The sequence below is a fragment of the Triticum aestivum genome, chromosome 4D (genome assembly GCF_018294505.1).
Source record: "Triticum aestivum cultivar Chinese Spring chromosome 4D, IWGSC CS RefSeq v2.1, whole genome shotgun sequence".
NCBI lineage: Eukaryota > Viridiplantae > Streptophyta > Magnoliopsida > Poales > Poaceae > Triticum > Triticum aestivum.
The window spans coordinates 108,866,224-108,892,191 of NC_057805.1; positions in this window are offsets into that span (position 1 = coordinate 108,866,224).

Genomic DNA, 25,968 nt, shown 5'->3' on the forward strand with positions numbered 1-25,968 from the left:
CTCATTACTGATAGGCCATTTTCTCGGCCAACCGAATGAAGCTCTCCTCGTCTTGAAAGATTTGCAGCCCAACAGGCATGACAAAGCGACTTACCAGGCAAATCACAAAAAAACTGGGCTATGGCCGTGGACCCAGCTGCGGCCGTGGACCCAGCTGTCAGCCTCTCCACGTACAGTACTCTTCCGATGGAAGTCGGTCGTTGACCACATTGACCACGCCGCGCCGAGAGCAGCAAGGCAGTGAACGACGGCGAGGCCTAGGAAGGGGACGATGCAGAGCCGGGGAAGACACGGCAGTGGATGCCCACGCGGAGAGGAGTACGAGGGTCACTGGTTCGGCTACGGTGTGAGGCTGCCGTCGCCGCAGAATAACAGGGGGTGTGGGTGAGTGGAGGGATGGCCTGGCTGGCGGTGGGAGTAGTATGGGGGAGGTGAGGCCTCCGCGGCAGCACAGCCGGCCACGGGAGGCAGGAGCAGGAGGCACGACCGGCGCTGCTTTGGGCGGCTGGAGTAAGAAGACCAGAGGTTGAAGAAGCACTATGGCCGTTGGATGGACATCGTACGGTCACTGGACCTAGAATCGTTCATATTGACTAAGTTGACAAAGCCCTGTGCCCCGTCAACTTAGTAGGCCCACAAGTCAGCCACCCACTATGGTGGGTCCCAGCTAGCAGGGGGGTATTCATTTTTTGTGCGTCATAAGGAGGCACTTCCTTGCGTGCGAAGATATAGCTGGTGGGTCCGACCTGTCCGCGGGGGGAATGTTTTTTCCGCGAAATACAGAAGCCCTTCCCGTGGGTCCTAGCTGTCAGATGGAGGAATCATTATTTTGCGCGTAATAAGGAGGCATTTCCTTGCGTGCGGCCGTGGACCCAGCTGTCAGCCTCTCCACATACAGTCCACTTCCGATGGATATCGTTCATTGACCACGTTGACCAGGCCGCGCCGAGAGCACCAGGGCGGTGGACGACGGCGAGGCCTAGGAAGGGAACGACACGGAGGCAGGGAAGACTCGGCAGTTGTTTCCCACGCGGAGGGGAGTACGACTGTACGAGGGTTTACTGGTTCGTCTGCCGTCGCCGGAGAATAACAGCAGGTGTGGGTGAGTAGAGGGATGGCTAGGCCAGCGATGGGAGTACGGTGGGGCGGTGAGGCCTGCGCGGCAGCATAGCCGGCCGCGGGAGGAGGCAGCAGGCAGTCCCGCCGGCGCTTGTTTGAGCGGCTGGAGCAGGAAAAGCAGAGATTGAAGAAGCACGCCAGCCGTTGGATTGGCATCCAACAGTCATTGCTCTCGCGTGCATTATTTCTAATAATGTACAGCCCATTTTCTAATTCTTAAGAATTTTTTTGGAGCCCATCTTCTTTTTGTTAGCATTACACCCCATATTGTGGCCACGGTTAAAAAGTATACGATTTTTTTGCATATTTTGGTGCGGTCAACTATTTTTAATCCCGAAATATCGATTCACATTCAAACTATTTTGAAAAATAATTTATATAAATATAAAATCCAAATAATTGTCCACGCATAAAAATCAATGGAATTTAAAATCTTGTAATGAAAAAAAAATTGAAACTAATTCCCGGTTTGATGTGTTTTAAAAATGTACAGCCCATATCTGGGCAAACCGAATGAAACTCTCCTTGTCTTGAAAGATTTGCAGCCCAGCAGGGCTGATAAAGCAAGTAGGCCTCGTTTGGGTATTTCTTTTAAAAAATAGAACTGGGCTAGCCATTTTCAGCAAGAAAAAACACAACTGGGCTCATGATGTGGTAAACATAAATAAAACCCTGGCTAGACGGGCCACAGCCCCCGCACAGCCCCATTGTTACCCTCATCCGTCGCTAAAACTAGTATAAATAACAACTGCCTGTTCCTAAAAAAAACTGCGCGACCTGCTGGGTCCCTGGTGTCAGCCGCTCGTAGTGTAATTCTCTCATTTATTGACTATGTTGACAATGGCGTGAGGCCCAGATGTCCAACCATTAGGAGGAATCATATTTTTGGGCTTGTAATATAGAGGCACTTGCTTGCGTACTGCCATGACGCTGGTGGGTCCCTACTGTCATCCTCTCCACGTACAGTCATCTTGTTCCTCTCGGTTGTTGACGATCTTGACAATGCAAGAGGGCGGCGGACCACGCACGGCGAGCGAACCAAGGTCGCAAGGCGGAGGACGACGGCGAGGCCTCGGACAGAATGAACAGGAGCCGTGGAAGATGCGTTGGTCCAGTCGCAGGCAGAGGGGAGTACGAGGGTTGACTGGTTCGGGTGCGGGTGCGTGTTGGGGCTGACGTTGCCGGAGAATAACAGGACGTGTAGGGGAATAGAGGGAGGGACTGGCCAACGTTGGAGGGTACGTACGGTAGGGCGGCGGAGGCGCAGCCAGCCATGGGAGGCGGGAGCAGGCGGAGCCGACGGGGTGGTTTGGTTTGGGTGGCTGGAGGAAGAAGAAGAGAAGAGGTAGAAGATACACGACAGATGTTGGATGTCAATCCAACGGCTGGTAGGCAGAATCGTTTGTTGACTGGCTAGTAAGTCGACACCACCTTGGATAGGCTATTTCCTCGTGGGTCCCAAATGTCAGAATCCAAATCTGTCACGGTCATGCAGGCCTTCCTATGAAAATTTATAGCCCATTTGATGTGCTAGTTGGAAATAAGTTTGTGAGTGCTGGTGGGGGCTAATCACTTGGCTTCTGTAATGCACAGTGAGCTCAAGCAGCCGGCGAGAGTGATGTTATTTCCCTTGGTTGGGATTTGTTAGTTGTTATAGTATTTCACTCTAAATTAAACGACTGGCAAGCCATTTGCCTTGCTTAAAAGAAAATATGACAGTCACAGCCGAGTTGAAAAGGGCAAGAACATCTAACTCCAGCTTACAAACTGTACAAAAGCACGAGGGTTAATTGTTCATCAGGTTTACAAAAAAACCAGGTTGAGAAGGGCAACAACATCTAACTCCAGCACTGTTTTTGGGAGTCACAGTCAAATGGATCGGTCAGGTCCATAGAATGAACATCCTGGATCGTAAAATTTACTGAATTATGACCACAATATGTTGTAAATAGAAGCCCGGCATGTTCAGAAGCTCTTTCGCCCACCTGAAACTCCTTTTTTTGCTCTTCCACATACCCATCCGTCAAAACCATGCTGCTGATAAACTTAAGCCTGATGGACAATAGTAACCTCGCATTCAGCAGGACGAATGTGACAAATCTAGTGTTTGCACGGTTGGCTACATATCGTTCTAGCATTATTGTCTTCAATCGAATCTCATGAGAAGTGAGAAAATCCCGATGCTTACGAATCCATCGTGGTTATTACTTTCTTACCCCGTCCTGTTGCCTAAATAGACATGAACATTGAAAACAGTTAAGGTCTAAAAAAAGGAGTGTCGAAAGAGCAACAGCTGAACGGTTAATTCTAGTACACTATATGCGGGCTTCCAATGTGCGTGAAATTATCACCTTTATATACAACTACTCCAGACATGGAAAGCATTGCAGCAAGCCAATAATCTTGTTCAGATCAAAACTATTCATTTGGATATATAAGATCTTGACATAATCCAGCACCATTGATAGGCCATCCATGGAGAAACTCTTCATTGAGCATAGAACATAATATTAGTACAAAATGTGTACTCCAAGATGACATATAACTTATGCGCAGAAATTTAAAATGCAGCTTATGGTTACAAGTGTAGATGATAATGTAAAGTACCTGAAGAACTCTGGAGCCAAACACCATATTGAAATGAGCACAGAGATCATGTATTACACCCAAGGTCTCCAGTTTAGGCGCAGAGAGGACGGTTATTTGCAACGGTGAATAACTAGAATCAATGATCAACCTTTGAAGTGAAGGGGCATCTTGGATGATGAGCTGCCTTCCGTCAAAACAAATTCCAATTCTTACAAGGTTAGGCGACTTTATTTGGAGACAACCGATTATAACTGTGAAAACAAGCACCAAGCACTCCAGGGCAGGGCAACTGGAGTGGATGATGCTGTGCAATGAGGCCTCCGATATACGAACCCGCACAAGTGAAAGTTTCTTCAGAAATGGGAGTTGAAGGTTTAGTACCAGATTGTCTGGTAGGTCGCACAGCGCAAAGGTGGCGGTGTGGAGAGAGGAGGAAAACCGCGAGATGGACATCGGTGCTGAGGGCACAGGTAGATGGCGTTCGGTATCTGGTAGGTGATTTCCAGGGGAATAGTAGAACTCAAGCAGCTGTAGTTCTATGAATTCAGGGGATTTCAGCCAGGCGTCCACCGTGCAGGGCATGGTATGCTTGCTCAGGTAGCATAACGGGATGCAGAGGCTTTGAACAGAGCCCTAGTGGGAGGAGATGATGGCTCTGGGGATTTCAAAATCATTGAAGAGAGATAGCTGACGACAGTCAAGATTAAGGGGCACGGCGCGCCATAGAGGGCGCCACCGAATTGAGAGGACTTGGGTGCAGCAGCAATCCTTTGTGGGGAGAAGCGAGATGATCTCCCCAAGGACGGCGTCCGGGAGATCACTGATGCGGTCCACCCGAGATTCTACGGGTTCCTGGGATCCGGTGGGGGCGGGGTCGCCGCTTCTCCCCGCGCTGCCGGGTGCGGGATCTACAACAGGCGTCGCTGTTGGCGGGAGCCTCATCTTCTTGGCGTTGGGGTTAGCCGACTCCATTTTCCTCGAGGGCGTCGCGTTGCGCTCACGGATTTGAGCAGAGTAACGAATGACGAGCCTAGTTGTAGTGCGGGTGAAGAAGAAGGGGAGCTGGGGGTTTTCTGTAGTAGTGAGGAAGAAGGGGAGCTGGGGTTTTCTGTAGGAGTGAGGTGAGGAAATTGGGGGTACGAGTGGAGCGAGCTGACGTGAGGTGGGTGGGAGTGAGGAGATTAAATAGACGACGGATGGGAGGAGCTCGGCCGGCGTTGCGTTTAATGCCGGCCCGGTCATGAACGGACGTGTGTCCAGAGTGGGTTTCTCGGCTTCCACACGGGCGGGTTTCATGGAGGCGTTTGAATGCGGCAAGGAGGCGTGTTCAGCCGGGCGTGCAGCGAGTGGCGCCCTCGACTCTGACATAGGACAGCGTGTCATTCTTCCACTGACGTGTGGGCTCTTTGGGTACATGGCCTGCATGTCAGTGACCCAACGCAAGCAGCGCACAGCAGAGGAACCTTTGGTGGGCCAGGGCGGTCAGAAGCGGGCATTTCATAAACCGATGATTGTTCATTGAGTGTGACGTCATCCTTTTCATGTAGATAAGCCTACTATGTTGATAGCCCATTCGATACGTTGTGATTCATAAAGACCGCTACCAACATCAATGTTCTGCTTATCACAGATAAGATTGATTAATACCCGTAACAATCCATGTCCTTAACAAAGGGTGCATGCACGTATAGGTTGAACGTGTGTCTTGCGTCGTGTGTTGTGTGCATGCAGGCGTGCGAGTGTTGCGTGCGTGCAAGGGTACGTTTCAGTGTTGCATGCATGTGTGCGTACGTGCGTGTGTTCGTGAGTGCATGTGTACGCGTCAGTGTTGCACGCCTGCATGCGTGCGTGTGTTCGTTATGTGTACGTGTCAGTGTTGCACGCCTGCATGCGTGAGTGTCTTGCGTGCGTGCATGTGTACGTGCGGGGTGAGGCTACACGTCAGTCGACTGACTTTTTCATCGCTGGTCATTAGATTTTCCAGCCGTTGGATACGAAATCAAGGACCTGCAGTTTATCATCAAACTCCACCCCCGTGAGCCGCCAGCCACCACCAGCCGAACCGCCGGCCCCCGCCGCCCCGCCCGCGCCGAAACCACTCCTCACCGCCGGTCCGCCGCCGCACCGGCCATCCCTCTAGCCCCCCTGCGTCGAGCTTTTTCTCCGGCGATCCCCACCCCACCGCCCAATCAACGCCCCCCCCCCCACCGCCGGCGACTGACAACCAAAGGTCTCACGACTTCGAGTACCGACCGACCACTAATTTATTACCATTTATGTCCTTCATATACGCTCTGACGGGTGGGCCCTATGGTAATGTGCGCTGCTGAATGTGGACCGTTTGACTGGTCAATTGATTGTGTCATCAACAAATTACCATTTCTTTCTTTCATATACGGGCTGATGGTGAGCCAGTGACCGTATGATCACCCTAAAATGTATTTTATTAACACAGTACAGACTCAAACTACCATTTCTTTCTTTCATATACGGGCTGACAGGTGGGCCCCACGGTTACGCGCCCCGATGGTGCAACACTAGTTGTGCCATGTGGAACGTTTGACTGGTCAATTGATTGTGTCATCAACAAAATACGGAGTTGTACGGGTGAGCCAGTGACCGTATAATCATGACATGTATTTTTTTAACACGGTACAGACGCAAGGGCTCATATATACGCGCAAGCACTCACCGCTATAAGCGCACACACGCAGACCCTACCCCTGTGAGCACCTTCGAGAGAGTGGGCCAGCATATGATCTTGAGATTTTATGAAGTCACCATAGGTGCCTCGTAGTCGAGTGGAACGTCTCCTCCCACTGAACGCACATCGCCGGAAATACTGAAATTAACCCAGGATAAATGCGAGCACCGGGACTTTAACCCTGGTGAGCTCGAGAAACCACTGTCCTCCTAACCATCCAACCACATGTTGGTTAGCACGACAAAATGTATGTGGTGACCGTGATGAGCTTATTCTGAAGTCCAGTGACCATATCGTGCTTTCGCTTCAAATACAATGACCGTAAGTGTGGTCAACAAAATACGGAGCACGCATCAAATGCAAAGTTCGTCAGTGTCATCAAGAAAATACGGAGATGTATCATGAGCTAGATACCGTATGATCACCACGAGAATGTATACGGTGACCTTAATGAGCATATTCTGAACTCCAGTGACCGTATAGTGCTTTAGCTTGAAATACAGTGACCGTCATGCGTGAATGTGTCATGGGCATGCATACTTTTAGAGGGCCGAGAGATAGTTTGTGTGCGTACGTGAAAGTGGTGTAGAAAGAGGGGATATCTGGTGGAGACAAGGAGAGATATGCCCTTCGTTTCTCTTTCCCGTGACTAATATTTTAGGAGAATATATAAACATTCACAATGCAGAACAAATATTTTTGGATGCACCATGCAATTAACTTTCATGTATAACATTGTACTATTGTATATGCTTATTTTCTTAGTGGCCGATTGCGTGTGTGGTGTGGTGGGCACATCATTTCTAGTTGTGGTGGGTCAACATGAGGACTCATGGGTTGTTTCCATCCAGCGCCACATAGGTTGGATCGAGATGCGTTATACGAAGACCCATGTGGAGGACTCGGCGTACAACACGAAGCTAGCTACCAGAGTCGCGGAGGACTCTATCCCCACTGGTGATAAGCCGACTATATATGATTTGTAACCCTAGGCCCCGAGTATGTTATAGAAGCTTGGGGGCTAGTTCGTCGATAGTATACACACACGCACAATGCCTGGTATTCACGTGTACTTTGTACACACTCCTATCACTAATATACAGTACCAGGAGTAGGCTTTTTCCTCAACTGCAAGGGTCCGAACTAGGGTAAAACTTTGCCCCGTATTACCATCCAGCCTAACAGTCAGGGATATCCTACCGAATGAGATGATGGAATCATATCTGCCAAGTACTAAGAGAGAGGTGTGTCTGGGGGGGCAATGTGTGCGAGAGGGGCCTAAAGATAATGTGTGTGCGGGAGACACGTACGCACATATATGTGCGTATAGAGGGCTAGTAGAGACCGTGCGTGTGTATATATGCATGTGAGAGAAATAGTGTTTTCCAACTGAGATTAGTGAAAAGAGTGGTACATAGTAGTCAGAAAGAGAGAGAGAGAGAGAGATACAGAGAGAGCATGTGCGTGAGACTCCCCGACACCCCGAGAGAGATTGTGAGCATGTGTGAAAGAGAAATGCCGATGCATATAAAGTGTGTGCACTTATGTGGTAGATAGAGAGATATATAGCGTGTTTGTGAGAACGGGCCGAGGCATAGTGCATCTACGTGTAAAAGGCGGCTCTACGCATTAAATTAAAATATAAATGGCATTATTATTTTTGGATGAGATCATGAATTTTGCAAATTGCGTATGGACGAAAATTGGTCTATCAGACACCCATACTCTATTGAATTCTAGCATGTGCATGTGTTTATTTCATATTATCGATCCATAGAGTGAGAGTGGTTTGAAATACAGGCAATGGATGCTTTTGCAATTCATATATAAACATTAATTAGTGCACTCCATGTTGTTAGTGTGAAGCACTTTATACATTTGTCACTTGCATGGATACATTCCAAATTGCTAGCTACGAAATAGAATACATGTCGAATTCAACATAAAGGGGGTTTCGAAGATTCGAATTCATAGGAATTCCATTCATCTATTTGAACCCGAGATAATGGCATTTGTAAATCAGATGTAAATGTTGGAAATATGCCCTAGAGGCAATAATAAATTGGTTATTATTATATTTCCCTGTTCATGATAATCGTTTATTATCCATGCTAGAATTGTATTGATAGGAAACTCAGATACATGTGTGGATACATAGACAACACCATGTCCCTAGTAAGCCTCTAGTTGACTAGCTCGTTGATCAATAGATGGTTACGGTTTCCTGACCATAGACATTGGATGTCGTTGATAACGGGATCACATCATTAGGAGAATGATGTGATGGACAAGACCCAATCCTAAGCCTAGCACAAGATCGTGTAGTTCGTTTGCTAAGAGCTTTTCTAATGTCAAGTATCATTTCCTTAGACCATGAGATTGTGCAACTCCCGGATACCGTAGGAATGCTTTGGGTGTACCAAACGTCATAACGTAACTCGGTGGCTATAAAGGTGCACTACAGGTATCTCCGAAAGTGTATGTTGGGTTGGCAGGAATCGAGACTGGGATTTGTCACTCCGTGTAAACGGAGAGGTATCTCTGGGCCCACTCGGTAGGACATCATCATAATGTGCAAAATGTGACCAAGGAGTTGATCACCGGATGATGTGTTACGGAACGAGTAAAGAGACTTGCCGGTAACGAGATTGAACAAGGTATAGGGATACCGACGATCGAATCTCGGGCAAGTAACATACCGGTTGACAAAGGGAATTGTATACGGGATTGATTGAATCCCCGACATCGTGGTTCACCCGATGAGATCATCGTGGAACATGTGGGAGCCAACATGGGTATCTAGATCCCGTTGTTGGTTATTGGCCGGAGAACGTCTCGTCCATGTCTGCATGGTTCCCGAACCCGTAGGGTCTACACACTTAAGGTTCGATGATGCTAGGGTTATAGGAAATAGATATATGTGGTTACCGAATGTTGTTCGGAGTCCCGGATGAGATCCCGGACGTCACGAGGAGTTCCGGAATGGTCCGGAGGTAAAGATTTATATATGGGAAGTCCTGTTTTGGTCACCGGAAAAGTTTCGGGTGCTATCGGTAACGTACCGGGACCACCGGGAGGGTCCCGGGGGTCCACCAGGTGGGGCCACCGGCCCCAGAGGGCTGCGTGGGCCAAGTGTGGGAAGGGACCAGCCCCTAGGTGGGCTGGTGCGCCTCCCACAAGGGGCCCAGGGCGCAGGAAGGGGGGAAGGGGGAAACCCTAGGCTCAGATGGGCCTAAGGCCCACCTAGTGGTGCGCCCCCCCCTCTCCCCCCCTGGCCGCCCCTCCAACTCCCATCTAGGGCTGGCCGCACCCCTTGGGGGGGAACCCTAGATGGGGGCGCAGCCCCTCCCCCTCCCCTATATATAGTGGGGGTTTTGGGGCTGCCATACACATGAGACTTCCCCTCTCTTGGCGCAGCCCTACCCCTCTCCCTCCTCCTCTCCCGCGGTGCTTGGCGAAGCCCTGCAGGATTGCCACGCTCCTCCATCACCACCACGCCGTCGTGCTGCTGCTGGATGGAGTCTTCCCCAACCTCTCCCTCTCTCCTTGCTGGATCAAGGCGTGGGAGACATCACCGGGCTGCACGTGTGTTGAACGCGGAGGCGCCGTGGTTCGGCGCTTAGATCGGAATCAACCGCGATCTGAATCGCTACGAGTACGACTCCTTCATCCGCGTTCTTGCAACGCTTCCGCATCGCGATCTACAATGGTATGTAGATGCACTCCCCTTCCCCTCGTTGCTAGATTACTCCATAGATTGATCTTGGTGATGCGTAGAAAATTTTGAATTTCTGCTACGTTCCCCAACAGTAAAAGGGGGCATCAATCTTTGTTGTGCGTTTGAACATGCTATATATATTCATACGCATGTCTAACTCTTTTTTTGCAACCAAGGAGATTATATCTAGAACCATGCATGAACTGAGGTAAGTTGCATATTTTTTAATATATACTCGTGTACAATGTATATTCAAATGTACCACCTCCATTCCAAAATAATCGTAGCTTTAGGATTTTCAAGAGTAAAGATTTGTGAAGTTTGACCAATCCTAAATGTTCAATTCAGGAGAACCGAAAACGTTAATGCTTCTGCTCCCAAATATTGAACGAAGCGCCAAATAGGCCTCTGGTCACCCGAAACCGCGCGAGACTAATGTTTGGTGGTAGCAAATTACTGTCCTGACTCTCGCCCGTGTAACCTATCGGCCCGATGTCCATCGGGGTAGGTTTGTAACTTCTCCAAGACGCCAGTCTCAACCGCCTCCGAGAAGCATTCATACGCCGTGGGCGCCTAAACACCCATGTGCTCGGCCGAAATCTATCCCGCCCACATTTGGGACACCTGAGATTACTGTCCTACCCCCAACCCGCAATATGTCCGAAATTTTAGATGGGGGCAAAGTTTGTAACTTTCCCCAAATTTCAAACAAGCGCGTCCCAAACCGAAACATTGTTCCCCCTTAGTTCCCCGCCTCCCTCCGTTTCCCCATTCATACTCCGTGGGCGCCAAAACGCCCTCTCCACCAGCCGCGAAACCCCAGCCTCCTCCGTCCTCCACCCCATAGCGCCCAATCCACCGCCGCCCAACTCCATCACGCCAGAGCCGGTACCCCAACGTCGTCATCCAACGCAACCGCAACCGCAACGCCCTCAAGGACTTAGCAGCTGAAGCCAAGGTAGAGCTGCCTCCACAACGCCGACGCCGATGTGCGCCGTACCAGAACCACTCCGACCACGCCGTCCTGCGCCTCACTGCTGCCGCTCCACTGTCGCAACTGTCCACCGCACCGGAGCTGTTCCCGCTATGCCGTCATTCGCCGCCTCGGATCTGCTTCCCCGCTGCCGACAGACGGCCACCGCACCACACTAAACAACTTGGCCATGGGTTCGTCCAAGGCTGCACCGTCCTCCACAACTTCTCGTTTCCGGCGGACCACAAGAAGATCGTTGGAAAAATAGAAGGAGGACACAGCAATGCCAGCAGAAAGAGGTACTCCTCTTCCCTTATTCGTGCAAACCTTACGTCTCTGCTCACACCGTATTCATCCCACGAAAGAAACTAGTTGAGCGCTTCTTACTGCATCTTCTTCGTGATACTAAATGCACAAGGTTTCCTCCCTTTACTATTTCACCTTTGCTAGAGGTTAGTAGGCCGCCTGGATTTCAATTCAGGGTCAGTCGAACTGCAATTAAAAGAAGCAGCACCCGCTTAGGCACGCGGAGCACCTAGTCCACCTGTTCACCGGGGAAGCGGCGCATCGGTGTCTATCATAGGGGTGTGGGGCGCAGGAGCTGCTTGCGCCCGATCTGGAGGTCGGCGGGGCTTGAATGGATTGTCGGGGGGCGGTGCCAAGCACGGCGATGCGGTGAGGTCGAGGGAAGGGCGCAGGCAGGGGACTGGGCCGGTGGTCGCTGCCGTTTCGAGGAAGATCATCAACACTGACTGGCTGGAGGTAGATGAAGGCGATCTGCCCGTTCTTTGTACATCGGACGGTGCAGAAAAAATGGACTAACCTATTTGTTTTCAGTCGAATGTTATTTTCATAAAATCCTGTAGTAATTTAGTGTGCCATGCATGTTGCAGAGCTATCATATGTCTCCCGTCATTTATTTCTCACCGACCTGCTATCTACTACCTTTACACTGTACTAATTGTGCACAGACTTCACCCATACTCACACTATTGTTTTTTATGCATGGGTATTTCAGACTCTGACGCAGTGTTGATGAATGCTGAAAAGAAAAGACAGAAGTCGCTCCAGTGTAATTCGAAGATAAGCACTAAGCGTTTCAGCACTCTAAAGGATGCAGTGTCAGCAGTTGGAGACAGTAAACGTAGCTCTGCAATTGATGATCTCAATTGCCACACACAACCATCCCAGGTGCTTGCTTTAACTACGCGCTGTCAAATGTGGTTGCATGTTGCATATGGTGTCTAGCTTGTATTGCTTCCAATTTGGTTAAATTGCATCTGCTTACTTTGCACATCATACCTTTGATAATGACATGCCTTCCTGTTTTTGATACATACTCCCTCCATTCGTAATTACTCGTCCAAGAAATGAATGTATCTAGATGTATTTTAGTTGTAGATACATCCATTTTTGTGACAAGTAATTCCGAACGGAGGGAGTACTACATATGTCTATTAACCATGTTCGTACATCAAACTAATGCTCTTTTGTATCCCTCGTCGATCACTTATGATGAGACAGTCACCCTGGTGGGTTACTGTGAGACGCCATACTCGTTTAAAGAGTGCAGTGTCATCCTCCCCACATGATTCTCAAGAAACAGCAAGGCTAAATGAAGATAGTCAACGTAGCTCTCTAGTTGATGGCCGCAATTCCCCCACAACACCATCACAGGTGCTTGCTCTAACTTCGCAGTGTGATATGTGGTTGCATGTTGCATACGGTGTCTAGCTTGTAATGCTTCTAATTAGGGTAAATTGTATCTGCTTAGTTTACACATTACACCTTGAATATGACATGCCTTCCTATTTTTGGTACACACTACATCTATGTGTTAGCCTTGTTCTTACATGAAACTACCTCTCTTATGTATCCTGCATCAATCACTTACGATGAGTCACCTTTATTCGTTGCATATTGCATATTATTTCTAGCCTGTTTCCATGTATTGCTTCTAATTTGGTCAAATACATTTGTTAGGGCACCCTTTTAATTTGGCAGAGTGATATTGGTTTCATCTTTCATATCGTTTCTAGTTTGCATTGATTCTAACAAGTTCAAGCACCTTGTGCTTAGTTTACACTTTATACATCATACATGTCAATATGTCACGCCGTCCTGTTTTTAATACATATTCCATCCTCCTATCATGCGGCTGCCTTACATGAAAGTAGTGTTCGTCAGTATCATGCATCAATGAGTTCTGAAGAGCAAATTTTATTCCTTTTTCTTGTGGGTTTGACTTGACAAGGCAAAATCAAGAAAGAGGAAGGAAAAGAGTAAGGAAGGCGATGATGGTGGTCCTCTGCAGCAACGTAAACAGAGCATCTGTACCGATTCTCCTGTACTGATAGTGCATTACAAGGTCCAAGTCTCCGCTCCCCTACTCCACCATCCAAGGTGCTTGCTCTAACTTGGCAGTGTGATATCTGGTTGCATGTTGCATATGGTGTCTAGCTTGTATTGCTCCTAATTAGTGTAAACTGCATCTGCTTAGCTTACACATGATACGTGTGAATATGACACGCTTTCCTGTTTTTGGTACATACTATATCTGTCTATCACACCATGTTCTTACATGAAACTACTCTTCTTGTGTATCCTGCATCAGTCACTTATGATGGAACACCTTTAAGTTGGCAGTGTGATATTGGTTTGCGTCTTGAATATGATTTCTAGCATGTATTGCTTCTAGTTTGATGAACGCCACCTATGACGAGACAGTTTTAACTTGGCAGAGTGATATTGATTGCACCTTTCATATGGTGTCTAGTTTGCAGTGCTTCTAATTTGTTGAAGTGCCTTCTGCTTAGTTACCACATCATAGGTGTGAATATGTCAAGCCGTCCATTTTTTCGTACATATTCCATCCTCGTATCATGACTTTGCCTTTCATCAGAGTAGTGTTCGTCAGTATCATGCATCAATGAGTTCTGAAGAGCAAATTTTATTCCTTTTTCTTGTGGGTTTGACTTGACAAGGCAAAATCAAGAAAGAGGAAGGAAAAGAGTAAGGAAGGCGATGATGGTGGTCCTCTGCAGCAACGTAAACGGAGCATCTGTACCGATTCTCCTTGTACTGATAGTGCATTACAAGGTCCAAGTCTCCGCTCCCCTACTCCACCATCCAAGGTGCTTGCTCTAACTTGGCAGTGTGATATCTGGTTGCATGTTGCATATGGTGTCTAGCTTGTATTGCTCCTAATTAGTGTAAACTGCATCTGCTTAGCTTACACATGATACGTGTGAATATGACACGCTTTCCTGTTTTTGGTACATACTATATCTGTCTATCACACCATGTTCTTACATGAAACTACTCTTCTTGTGTATCCTGCATCAGTCACTTATGATGGAACACCTTTAAGTTGGCAGTGTGATATTGGTTTGCGTCTTGAATATGATTTCTAGCATGTATTGCTTCTAGTTTGATGAACGCCACCTATGACGAGACAGTTTTAACTTGGCAGAGTGATATTGATTGCACCTTTCATATGGTGTCTAGTTTGCAGTGCTTCTAATTTGTTGAAGTGCCTTCTGCTTAGTTACCACATCATAGGTGTGAATATGTCAAGCCGTCCATTTTTTCGTACATATTCCATCCTCGTATCATGACTTTGCCTTTCATCAGAGTAGTGTTCGTCAGTATCATGCATGAATGAGTTCTGAAGAGCGAATTATATTCCTTTTTCTTGTCGGTTTGACCTCACAATGCAAAATCAATAAAGCTGAAGGAAATTGGCAAGGCATTGGATGATGGTGGTCCTTCCGAGCAACTGAAACGGAGGTTCTCTACAGATTCTACTCCGCCATCCTCCCAACAAGATTCGCAAGACAACGCAAGGCTAGACAGTCAACGTAGCTGTGTAGATGATGAGCACATCTCCCCTACTCCACCATCACAGGTGCTTGCTCTAACTTGGCACTATTATATGTGGTTGCATGTTGCGTATGATGTCTAGCTTGTATTGCTTCTAACTTTGTTGAATTGCATCTGCTTACTTTACACATAATGCCTGTGAATATGACACGTGTTCCTGTTTCTAGAACATACGTGTACATGATGAGCACATCTCCCCTACTCCACCATCACAGGTGCTTGCTCTAACTTGGCACTATTATATGTGGTTGCATGTTGCGTATGATGTCTAGCTTGTATTGCTTCTAACTTTGTTGAATTGCATCTGCTTACTTTACACATAATGCCTGTGAATATGACACGTGTTCCTGTTTCTAGAACATACGTGTACATGATGAGCACATCTCCCCTACTCCACCATCACAGGTGCTTGCTCTAACTTGGAACTGTTATATGTGGTTGCGTTTTCCGTATGATGTCTAGTTTGTATTGCTTCTGATTATGTTGAATTGCATCTGCGTAGCTTACAACTTATACCTGCAACGATCACTTACCCATAAGACACATTTAACTTGGGACTGTGATGTAGGTTGCATCTTGCATTGTCTTCTAGCTTGTACTGCTTCTAATTTCTTGAAATGGCACTTACGACGAGACACTTTTTACCTGATAGAGTGATATTGGTTGCATGTTCATATGGTGCCTAGCTTTCATTTCTTCTAATTTTGTTGAAATGCCTTCCGCTTACTGTTTTTTCATACATATTCCATCCTCCTATCGTACGTGTGAATATGAAACGCTGTCTTTTTTGTATATATTCCATCCTCCTATCCTGCGCTTGCCTTACATCAAAGTAGTGTTCGTCTGTATCATGCATCAACCAGTTATGCAGAGCTAATTTTATTCATCTTCTTGTGGTTTTGACTTCATAAGGCAATATCAGAAAATAGGAAGGAAAAGAGTAAGTTAGGGGATGTTGGTGGTCCTCCGCACCGACGCAAACAGAGACTCTCTAGATTTGCCACTGCTACTGCTAATGAAGTTGAAGTCCCAAGTCTACATGATGAGTTCATCTCCCGTACTCCACCATCGCAGGTGCTTGCTCTAAGTTGACAGTGTGATAATTGGTTTCATGTTGCATATGTTGTCTAGCCTGTATTTCTTCTATTTTGATTAAATTGCACCTGCTGAGTTCATACGTTATACATGTGCATATGACATGGCGTTCTGTGTCTAGAATACACTGCATCTATCTATCATACCATGTTCTTACATCAAAGTACTGCTGTTGTGTATCCCGCATCAGTCACTCATGATTGGACACTTTTAACATGGCAGTTTGATAGTGGTTGCATCTTGCATTGATTTCTACGTTGTACTGCTTCTAATTTTTCGAATTGCCACTTATGACAAGACACTTTTAACTTGGCAGAGTAATATTGGTTGCATCTTTCATATGGTGTCTAGCTTGCATTACTTCTATTTTCTTGAAAATCCTTCTGCTTAGTTTACACATCGTAGCTGTGAATATGTCATGCCGTCCTGTTTTTCTTACATATTCCATCCTCATACGGTTGTCTTACATCAAAGTATTGCTTGTCTGTATCATGCATCAATGAGTTCTGAAGAGCGATTTTATTCTTTTGTGTTGTGGGTACGGCTTGACATGGCAAAGTCAAAAAAGAGCAAGGAAAATAATATAGTAGGGAGTGGTGTTACTCGTCGGGTGAAACGGAAAAGGATCTGCCGTCCAGATTCTGCTGGTACTTATAGTGCAGTAGAAGGTCCAAGTCCACCGGCTAAATCTACAAACACAGTATCACCTGCTCCACCAGCTGCAGCATCCGCTTCAACTGTACCAGCATCTCAACGAGTTACTCGTTCGTTTGCTCCGGAACTGGCCAGTTCCCAAGCTGCCTTCACACCTAACACTACTTCCGAAGCACTGCTGACACAACAGGACTTGGCAAGATCAGATGAACCTCATGAGCATCAACACCAAGACGGTACCTGACCGAGTCAAGTTGCAGTTGCATGCTCCTTTATATGTACTCTCACAGTTTGATGTACACTAACACTTTCCATATTCGTTGTTGAACTAGCACCACGACGCAAGCGGAAACAGACATCAGGGATAATGCTTGACAGATTAACAAAATCTAAAGGAGGAAGAATGGAGATCCATTTTGAGGCAGGTTTAAAAAGGCCACGTGATGCTACAGAGTCAGCCAAGTTAGTATCAGAGGCAGCCGTTGCCGTTAGGTGTCATGCACGTATCCTCCCAACGTGGATCCAGTACAGGAATGAGAAAGACAATACCCAGTTTAACACCTTCCTTGACCATTTATCCGTAAGTAATGTTATTCATCGCAATTAGTAATATTGTCTTGCTCTGTCCCATACTTTCTAGCTTCCTCCTAATAAGACTCACATTCTTTTTTCAACAGATGAGGTTCAAGTTGGATCCGAAAGATGATGCAACTAAACAAGCATGCACTCATGTTTTTCAGTCTGCTCTGCGACAGTATCGGTACCACCTTAGAAAATCTCACTTTGAAGGCAAGGCTAACAATGAAATCGCCCAAACATCTCCAGTGGAATATATTACAGATGAAGACTGGACAGCCCTCGTTAAACACTGGTCTGATCCAAAGTATCAGGTAGGCTATATGTATTTGATCAGACCACATATTGAACTTGTATTTATGTATGTGCCTTACAAGTGTATCTTCTTCTAGGCTAACTGTTTGAAGAACAAGACCAACCGTTCTAAAGTGAAATTCCAACAGACAACAGGATCTCGTAGCTATATTGCACACTGCGAGGCTCTTGTAAATAGCTGCTACTTCCTTCTTTTTTCTGTGCCATATTATCGTATCTATATTGACTTGTTCCAAATACAGAGGAAAGCCTGTGCGGACCAAAAAGAACCTGAACCGAATGCAGTGCAAATCTTCAAGGATTGCCACACCAGCAAGATGAAGGGCATGAGCACACCAGTTCAAGCCGCTGTTGTAAGTCCTTACTCCTCCTGCCTTTGAACTGATTGGTACTGTGATGTGTTCATTTAACTACTTGGTTTGCAGCCAATGTCAGTTACTTTGTTCACTTTTATACACAGTTGTCTTAACGTATCATTTCACCTTACATGGTTTAAAAGAGATGAAGGATATTCTTTTGGTCTTGATCTGTATTCTAGTTGTTATGTTCACGTGCGCACACAATGATAAAATAGCCTGTTTGTTTTATATCTGTTTGCCCATGATATGAATGATGTCATACTATGTTCATCCTACTTTAAACCATGTCTCTTTATCCTTAGATGTCAACGAATGTGAGGAAATAGACAATACAGTAGGCATGCTACATGGACATATGTTCCGAAAGTGATTTTATTATGTAGTTGGCACTACAATACATGCTAATGTATTACAGTAGTTCACCAAAATAAGTTATGTATAAACGTGTAACCTACTTTGTTTGTTTTTGTCTCATTAGTAACTTATCTGGTACACTAATCTACAAGTTCAAACTTTCAGGAAGCTATGGAAAAAATGATTGAACAGACACAACCACCTGAAGGTGACGAGGCTACCACAGGCACAATGTCACCTCTTGCTGCAATACGTCAGTATCTCTCCACTAACAGTGCAAAAAGCACCTTCCTGCGTAATTCTGGGTTGGTTGTCAAGGTAACCTCGTCCAAATCGCCTACTGAACAAAATCTTCCTGCTAGACAGAGTGATATATCTATGCTCCAGACACAAGTCCAATCCCTAATGGACGTCGTTTTGGAAACAAGAATAGTGGTTGACAAATGTCGTCAAGATATGAATGGTTTTGAAACCAGACTATCAGACATTCGCTTCGTTGTTCAAGAGCAATGGCGGAAAAAAGGTGAAGATCGTGCTGCTCCATCAGATTCTACAGCCTGAAACATTATCACTCAGGTCAAATGATCTATGCTTCTATACATCTGATGGTGCTATTATCTGCAAGGACTGTAAACTTTATGCCAACAGGCCTTTTAATGTGATACAGCATTTATGATGCTGCCAAAGGCTGCAATAATTACGACGCTATTTTTGTATAGTGTAGGTTTATCTTAGTAATGTATTCGGCCGAAAGCTTCGTAGGAGCCCAACATGCCAACATTCGTCGGGCCCATTCCAATTGGGCTAAAAACGATTATGGGCCAAAATTTGCATGTAGCCCACTAAAAATATCTGGGCCTAAATCAGCATAAGATTTCATATTTTTCTGGTAGGCCTGTGCCATAGTGGGCCTTTAACAGGCCTAAACATAATTTGGGCCCTCATTAACAATAGGCCGTTTACAGGTGTAAATATCTCGAGCCCATAAAAACATGGGCCTTTAAAAGACCGAAAGTGAGATTGGGCCCATTTACGATGCGGATCTTTCACAGGCCGAAATTCGGACGGGCCGTAAATGCGCCGACCTAATACACGGGCCTTTAACAGGCCGGAAGTTCGGTCGTTCTAGATTATCATCATTTTTATATGGGCCGTTAATGGGCCCGATGTGATGTTGGGCCACATATGGCCCATGGATTTCGTCCGACGTTAACAGGCCAAAAATCACAACAGGCCGAAAGTGGCCCAAATCTATAGTGGGCCTCTAACAGGCCGAATGTCAGACATGGCCGAATAGGACCCAAATCCTTCACGATCGTTTATGGGCCGAAAGTTTCAATGGCCTGTAAATGGGCCCAAATGAAGCAGGACCTTTAACAGGCTGGAAATACATCGGGCCGTAATTCGGCCCATACAGTTAGCGGACTGTTAACGGGCCAGAAGTGACCATGGGCCGCGATGATGACAAGTTTAGGACTGGCCGTTGACGGGCCGATTTCACACTAGCCGTACGGGCCTTAACTGAGAATGTTGGGCCTTTAGCTGGGTCGGCCCACTATGGTCCGCAAAATCTCGCGGGCCTTTAGCTGGGCCGGCCCATTATGGCCCACAAAATCTCACGGGCCTTTAGCTGGGCCGGCCCATTATGATACGCAAAATCTCGTGGGCCTTTTGCTGGGTTGACCCATTATGGACCGCAAAATCTTGTGGGCCTTTAGTTGGGTCGGCCCATTTAAACTTTATGGGCCACTTTTGGGCCGGTCCACGTGTCAACATATCATAGGCGCATCTCGCCCATTGGATGAGTGACACCTGTGCCAACGCGGAGCTGACACGTATTTCCGTCAGCCAATCAGAATTTTACACGTGGAAAATCCCCATTGGTCCGGGCTGTTAACGGGTTATCGGATCCAAAACCGGACCCGATAGCTTAATGGCGTTCCGTTACGGTGGATGCCACGTGTCAGTCACCCTTGACGAAAGCACTTCTGTGACGCGCGATTTATCGTCATGGAAGTGGACACTTCCGTGATGATAATTTTGGTAATGTCATGGAACACTTCTACGACAGCACAGGTATGACTATCTTCATTCTGTCATAAATTTGTCATGGATGTACATGCATGACAGAAAACGTGGCCTACTGTGACAAACACGTATCATCACGGAAGTGTATTTTTTTGTAGTGCTGGTTGGAATTTATTTTGTTGTGATACAGCATTTATGATGCTACCAAACGCTGCAGTAATTACGACGCTATTTTTGTATAGTGTAGGTTTATTTTAGTAATGTATTTGGCCGAAAGCTTCGTAGGAGCCCAACATGCCAACATTCATTGGGCCCATTCCAATTGGGCTAAAAACGATTCTCGGCCGAAATTTGCATGTAGCCCACTAAAATATCTGGGCCTAAATCAGCATAAGCTTTCATATTTTTTCTGGTAGGCATGTGCCCATAGTGGGCCTTTAACAGGCCTAAACATAATTTGGGCCCTCAGTAATAATAGGCCTTTTACATGTGTAAATATCTCGAGCCCATCAAAAACATGGGCCTTTAATAGGCCGAAAGTAAGATTGGGCCCTGATTGTGCCAAATAACCCACTGGTCTTAGCAGGCCGAAATGGTTGCCCATTTACAATGCGGATCGTCCATAGGCCGAAATTCAGACGGGCCGTAAATGCGCCGACCTACTACACGGGCCTTTAACAGGCCGGAAGTTCGGTCGGGCTTGATTATTGTCATTTTTATATGGGCCGTTAGTAGGCCCGATGTGGCGTTGGGCCACATATGACCCATGGATTTCGTCCGACATTAACAGGCTAAAAGTCACAACAGGCTGAAAGTGGCCCAAATCTGTAGTGGGCCTCTGACAGACCGAATGTCAGACATGGCCGAATATGACCGATATCCTTCATAGTTGTTTATGAGTCGAAAGTTTCAATGGCCTATAAATAGGCCCAAATGAAGCAGGACTTTAACAGGCCGGAAACACATTGGGCCATAATTTGGCCCAAATTCTTAGCGGACTGTTAACGGGCCAGAAGTGACCATGGGCCGCGATGATGACAAGTTTAGGACGGGCCGTTGATGGGCCGATTTGACACTAGCCATACGGGCCTTAACTGAGAATGTTGGGCCTTTAGCTGGGCTGGCCCATTATGGTCTGCAAAATCTTGTGGGCCTTTAGCTGGGCCGGCCCATTATGGCCCGCTAAATCTTGTGGGCCTTTAGTTGGGCGGGCCCATTTAATCTTTATGGGCCACTTTTGGGCCGGTCCATGTGTCAACGTATCATAGGCGCATCTCGCCCATTGGATGAGTGACAAATGTGCCAACGCGGAGCTGACACGTGGTTCCATCAACCAATGAGAATTTTACACATGGAAAAAACGGCATTGGTCGTGGCTGTTAGCGGGTTATCGAATCGAAAACCGGACCCGATTGCTTAAGGGCGTCCCGTTACGGTGGATGCCACGTGTCGGTCACCCTTGACGAAAGCACTTCTATGACGCGTGATTTATCGTCATGGAAGTTGACACTTCCGTGATGATAATTTTGGTAATGTCATGGAACACTTCTACGACAACACATGTATGACTATCTTGATTCTGTCATAAAATTGTCATGGATGTACATGCATGACAGAAAATGTGACCTACTGTGACAAACACGTATCATCACAGAAGTGTATTTTTTTGTAGTGTGATAATAATAATGATGATGTTCATCTAGATGCTCAACCTAGTAATGATAATGATGTGGAGATAGAACCTACTGTTGATCTTGAGAACCCACAACCTAAGAATAAAAGATATGATAAGAGAGACTTCATTGCTACGAAACATGGTAAAGAAAGAGAACCATGGGTTCAGAAACCCATGCCCTTTCCCCCTAAACCATCCAAGAAAAAGGATGATGAGAAATTTGAGCGCTTTGTTGAAATGTTTAGACCTGTCTTTTTGCGTATGCGTTTGACTGACATTCTGAAAATGTCTCCTTATGCTAAGTATATGAAAGATATTGTTACAAATAAAAGAAAGATACCGGAAGCTGAAATTTCCACCATGCTTGCTAATTATACATTTAAAGGTGGAATACAAAACAAACTAGGAGATCCAGGAATACCAACTATACCATGCTCCATTAAAAGAAACTACGTTAAAACTGCTTTATGTGATTTGGGAACCGGTGTTAGTGTTATGCCTTTCTCTATGTACCGTAGACTTGATTTGAATAAGTTGACACCAACTGAAATCTCTTTGCAAATGGCTGATAAATCAACTGCCATACCAAATAGTGTTTGTGAGGATGTGCCTATCGTAGTCGCAAATGTTACTATTTTAACGGACTTTGTTATTCTTGATATACCCGAGGACGACAGTATGTCGATCATCCTTGGTAGACCCTTTTTGAATACTGCAGGGGCTGTTGTTGATTGCAACAAGGGCAATGTCACTTTTCATGTTAATGGTAATGAGCATACGATACACTTTCAGAAGAAACAACCTCAAGTGAATAGTATCAACTCTATTGAAGAAATTCCAACAATTGCTATTGTTGGTTTTAAATTCCCTCTTCCTACTATCAAAAAGAAATATGATATTCTTATTGTTGGGGACATGCATATCCCCGTTGAGGTAACCTAGTGTTATTCGAAAATTCTCTGTTTCCATGTCATTCGGAAGAAGTTTGTTAATAAGACTTGATCAACCTTATTAATGGATTCCTTTTGATGGGCATGTGATGGATGAATATAGGAAGCACAACCTTTTGTACCCAACTTTTACTCTCTGCTATTTAGAATAAATAAAGCAAAATACTATTATTTTTCTGTTTTCTAAATTATCCGTGCAATAAAAATGACCAAAAAATAAAAGTTCTCCAAATGCCCTGAAAATTTAGTATGATTTTTTAGAATATTTAAGAATTTTTGGCACTGAAAACACCTCAAGGAGGTGCACCAGTGGGCCACAAGCCCATAGGGCGCACCCACCCCCTGGGTGCGCCTACAAGGCTTGTGGGTCCCACGTGGGTTCCCCTCACTTATGCCAGCACCCATCCACTTGGTCTTCCTCCAGAAAAATCATCATGTTGCTCAAACCCGTGTTGGTCGTCTTGCTGCCATTTTTGATCTCCTTGCTCAAAGCTCCATTTGCAAAACTGTTTTGGGGGATTGTTCATCGGTATGTGACTCCTCCAATGTTCCAATTAGTTTTTGTTCTAGTGCTTTATAGATTGCAAATTTTTTCTGTTGTGGTGACCATGTTCTTGAGCTTGCATGTGAAATTTAGATGGTCCAAAGTAGTTTTGTTGCATGATATAGCCTCTAGGCACTTGTGGGAGTAGTTGCTATTGGTTTTGTTGAGTTTGGTTCACTTTTATTTTGAGTCACTAAAAATTTCAGAAATTTTCAGAGAAAAAGGAAACCACGAAGAAGTGGTTAAGGGGCTCTTCAAGCCGGAGTTCAGGAGAAAAGGAGAATGAGGAGAAGAAGAAGCCCAAGTACAACCTTCCTCACGTCGCGGAGGTTCGACCATGTGAGTGGCCAAGTGATACATTCTTGAGGGCGGCCAGAATTTATGATGATTTCTATTTCTTGGCGGAAAATGCCGGCATCACCGCCTTCCTCCAAGATAAGTGTGACCAATACCTCCTACTCACTAATACCTTCGTGCAAAATTTTCACTTTCATGCTAGGAAGGATGCTCCTATGGTAGAATTTCACTTGTATGATGTGCCCAAGCGAATGACATTTTATGATTTTTGCGATGTTTGCAAATTACCTTATGAGGGCGGCGTCAGTGAACCATGTCCTAGAGACATGGAGGACTTTATTGCTGAAACTACTGTGGGGGAAGAGAGAGGAGTGTCGAAGGCGAGAGTGGCTAGTTTACATTTTTCCTGTTTTTCGCTGTTATTCATTATTTGCAGGGAGACGTTTGGTTGGTCATGGGGAGAGTGGAGGCCTTAGTGCCCCTGGCCTTGCTATTTTGCGCCATGCTTTATATTCTGATAGAACTTTCAGTTTGGGCGCCATGGTTGCTCGACGGTTAAACACAAACCGCTCGAAGGGTCCTGTTTTTGGAGGTATCTATGCCTCCCGCCTAGCTAAGCATTTTGAGATACCCATTAGGCTTCATGATGAGGAGGAGATGTTGTTGCCCACTTAGTATTTAAATTATGCTACTATGGTAGCACATGATTTTGTTAAAAAGATGATGAAAAGAGGCTCCTCTACAACCTAGTATTTAGTCAGGGTACTTGTGATATTATTACCTTGCCTGCTTCTTCTTTGTTCGATATTCATTCAGGAAGGTACACTATTATGCCCGAGGACATCTACAGATTTTGGGGTCTTTCACAACCCCCAGCACCTGAGCCAGGAGCTTGTTTACCAGTCAGGAGCTTGTTTACCAGTGCGAGCCACAAGAGCTCGCCAACCAGTGGAACCCTCAGGATCCTCCGCAGTATCCAGGAGAGGCTTATTTCGAGTCGTGGCCATAGACTAACTTAGGCCAAAAGCATAAGATTGGGGGAGTACGTATTTCTCACCGACATTACATTCATGTTCACACTTTCATTCTAGTTGTCGGTGTTCATCCTTTTTCATTGTATTATCCATGTTTGTTTATTTTTCTTGCTTTCTTCTTGTGTGTCTGAAAAACTTTGAGAAAATCCAAAAAAAATAGTTCTCGCTTCTTTTTATTTTTACTTTCTAGTTTATTTAGTAGTAGTATTGAAAGAAAACCCAAAAAGATTTCTCGTTCTTCTTTTGCTTGTTGGGAGCTTTCCCGTGTAAATAGTTTTTCTCATTTTCGTTTTACTTTCTTCAGAAAAACAAAAACTCCAAAAATATTTCAATGTGTTTCTTTGAATTTCTTTTCTATTTCTTTGGGTCGTGAGGAGATGACCATGATGAAAATGTTGAGTGGCTCTCATATGCATTATTGGTTATCTAACGAAGAGCCCATATTACCTTGTCTTCTCCTCTTAATAATTTTTTGCAGATTCCAGCTTAGTCCAATGCACGCGCACTCTTATTATTATCCACATCGTTCAGTCGTGCAAGTGAAAGGCAATAATGACGATATTTGATGAAGTGATTGAGATGGAGAAAAGCTTGTACGAACTCGACCTATTTTGTTTTTGTAAATATGATTAGCTCGTCGTTCTTGATTCAGCCCATTATGGATGAAACATGTTTGCAATGACAATTAGAGATTATAGTTACCCATGTCATGCTTAATTAGCTAGGAGTGTATAATGGTTTGTCTTGAGTGCCAACATGCATTTTAAAATGGTTATGATGTAGTATGATAGGATGGTATCCTCCTTTGAATTATTCAAGTGGCTTGACTTGGCACATGTTCACACATGTAGTAGAAACAAAAACAACATAGCCTCCACGATATTTATGTTCATGGTGATTTATATCCTACTCATGCTTGCACTCAATGTTGATTAATCTCAATGCATGTTTATGACGCTTGTCGCTCTCTAGTTGGTCGCTCCTCCATCTTTTGGTAACCTTCACTTGTACTAAGTGGGAATACTGCTTGTGCATCCACTTTCTTAAACCCAAAGTTGTTCCATACGAGTCCACCATACCTACCTATATGTGGTATTTACCT